We start from the raw sequence: 2,820 nt of genomic DNA on the forward strand, positions 1-2,820 counted from the left end.
ACAGAGACAGGTCATTAAGGAGCAGGTAGGGGTTAGGGGGAGTTCTGCTCTATAGGATGCTACAGGTAAGACTGTGGACATTGTGGATTGAACCCAGAACCTTTCAGCTTGGATTCAAGTGTGAGGTTAATGTTTAAATACTTATTATATATTTTTTCTTCAGATTCAGTGTTCTTGGGTAACTTAAAAGGTACTGTGGATATTATGTCCAGTTGTTATATTTGTGATGTTATGATTATTATTGTCATTAGTCAGGAAGACGGCCATCTTGGTTAGTGAGGGTGTTTAAAGGTCATCTTGTCCTGGGACTTGTTCCCTGTGGGCCCGCATCGCAGATCTGGTTGTGATGTCATAGGACATGAGGAAGTCCTTATATGGTCCTACCTTCAGAGCGGTTTAACCAGCACAGGGAACAGTAGGTATGATATCCGCATGGTGAGCTTGATCTTGATCAGACACATTTGAAGCCCTTAGAGACCCTCTGTGTGGAAAGATAAATAGTTATTAAATAGTTATTAGAAACATCTGGGAGGCATCTCCACATCTTTACCCTCAATCAGTACATTTACATGCACAGCTTAATTAGATTAAAGCCATAGCTCGACTATGCGCCTCAATTGGATAACTGCAATTGTCCGCGTATACATGGTGGTGAGTAAATCGATTCATTGGTCGAAGCGTGTCATGCCCCACTACGATAGGTGGCGCTGTGCCCATTTCAACTAGTGGTAATAGAGCCACCGGTTGACCTCTTTACGTCACCAGCAACAACAAACTCATTCGAGAAAGATGTTTTCAGCAGACAGCTGTCAGTTCACTTTGGGTCGATATCATTTCTCCGACGCTCCATTGTTCCGACCTCTCGGTTGTATGCCGACTCCTCCGGCTGCTCTGCCGGCGGAGCAGTCCGCATACGACCGAGAGGAACAATGGAGCGTTGGAGAAATTACCCGAAGTGAACTGACAGCTGTCTACTGAAACATCGCTTTCTCCTCCATGTCGCGTTTCAATCTGGACTTCAGAGAGTCAAAGCCAAAGTTAATTTCCCCCAATTCCTTTTCCCCATGGGCGAGATAAACCCGACTAGGAGTCTTTACTTGTTGTGGAATTACCAGAGAGTCGGAGAACCCGACACAGTCTGTAAGATTCATAATATCAGAGAATACCCCCGTCAGTTCGGCCGCAGCGCAATGAATGAATAAAGATTGTAGTTATTTTACAACCTTGTTGATGAGCAACATTTAGAAAAACATGGACTTTTAATTCAGCCTTGGGTTAAATCGAAGCGTAGTGTGTAGTGAATGCATGTATATGATGATACACTCCTTATAGGGGGTAACTACATTGGCACGACACCGGCTTCCTCAATCTTCTGTGCCAGCTTTTTAAATAAATCGCCGACCCAAAGTGAGTTGACAGCTGTCTACTGAAAACATATTTCTCCCTCCGGAGCAGGCCCTCCACCGCCCGTCTGTATACGGCATTCCCCGCCGCGGCGCAATGAATGAATAAAGACGTCGTAAACACGTCGGGAGAAAAAAAAAACATTTATTTTGACAGATGTGCCCGAAGTTACTACTTTACAACCTTGTTGACGACCCACATTTAGAAAAACATGTACTTTTAATTCAGCCTTGGGTGAATTCGACTATGAGTAACCCAATTTGATTCGAGTATAGCTCGACTAAGGTGTATACATGCATCTTAGTAATCCAATCATAGTTGGACTAAGCCAATAAGTCGACTTTCTTGAGTGTCATGTAAACGCACTGATTGAGAATAAGAGGGTCTATGCCTCCAGGAAAGACCACCCTGCCTCTCGTCCCACAGACAACAGCCCCCTGTGACCGGCAGTAAGCAACTTATATAAAAGCAGAATTAAAACGCTGAATGGCCGTAGAAACAATATGGAGTTGTGTTTGTGTCCAGGTCTCCAGTCTGCTATGGAAAGGAGAAAGAGGAGGAGGGTTCCTACCTCTGAAACCACTCTGTCTGAGGAACATGGCCGCCAGAGCAAAGCTAAGAGGTAAGAAGAGGATCTCTCTGTCTGTGACTGTTGTCCATCTCAGAGCTCAGCGGTGATATATCACGACTCCATCATTAGTCTGAGTAACAGCTGTGTGTGTGTTGTGTTGAAGACCAGAGCAACAGGAGAGAGCAGACTCCCCTGGACCCAGCTGTGTCTCCATGAAGATTGACCACTCTATGGATCATCCTATTACATTTAAAGATGGAAATAAGTCAATTGAGAAGAGGTGAGGATTCAAACAGTGAACCGTCAGAGATGGTGTGAATGAGAGGAGGTGTAAGGCTGTTTTAGTGATGTGGTTGACATGGCGATAATGAGAGGAGGGATAAGGCTGTTTTAGTGATGTAGTCGACATGGTGATCCCGGTTCATGTTTTTATAGAAGAGTCCAGCAGCAGAGAGCAGACTCCCCTGGACCCAGCTGTGTCTCCATGAAGAGTGACTGGTCTATGGATCATCTTCCTCACTTTAAAGATGGACGCCCCTCCAGAGAGGAGAGGTAGGAGTTTCAAACAGACCATGACAACAGACCAGTTGGTTGTTATCAGACTCTACCATTACTAAGTTAGGAAGAGTATTCTCTCTCTCTCTCCTCTTGTATACGTGTGTTTATGTTTACTGTGTGTGTTTTCTCCACAGGCACCACCAGAGGTCAAAGGTTACCAGGGCTCAGTCTGTACAGCATCAAACAGAGCTGATCAAGGTGTGTAAATGTCCAACAAGATATTTTACTTAAGCTCTACATGAACATTAAATAGCATCTCCATCTGCTAATAGTCTGCAGGCACAAAG

Source organism: Micromesistius poutassou (genome assembly GCF_964030765.1).
Source record: "Micromesistius poutassou genome assembly, contig: SCAFFOLD_2873, whole genome shotgun sequence".
Lineage (NCBI taxonomy): Eukaryota > Metazoa > Chordata > Actinopteri > Gadiformes > Gadidae > Micromesistius > Micromesistius poutassou.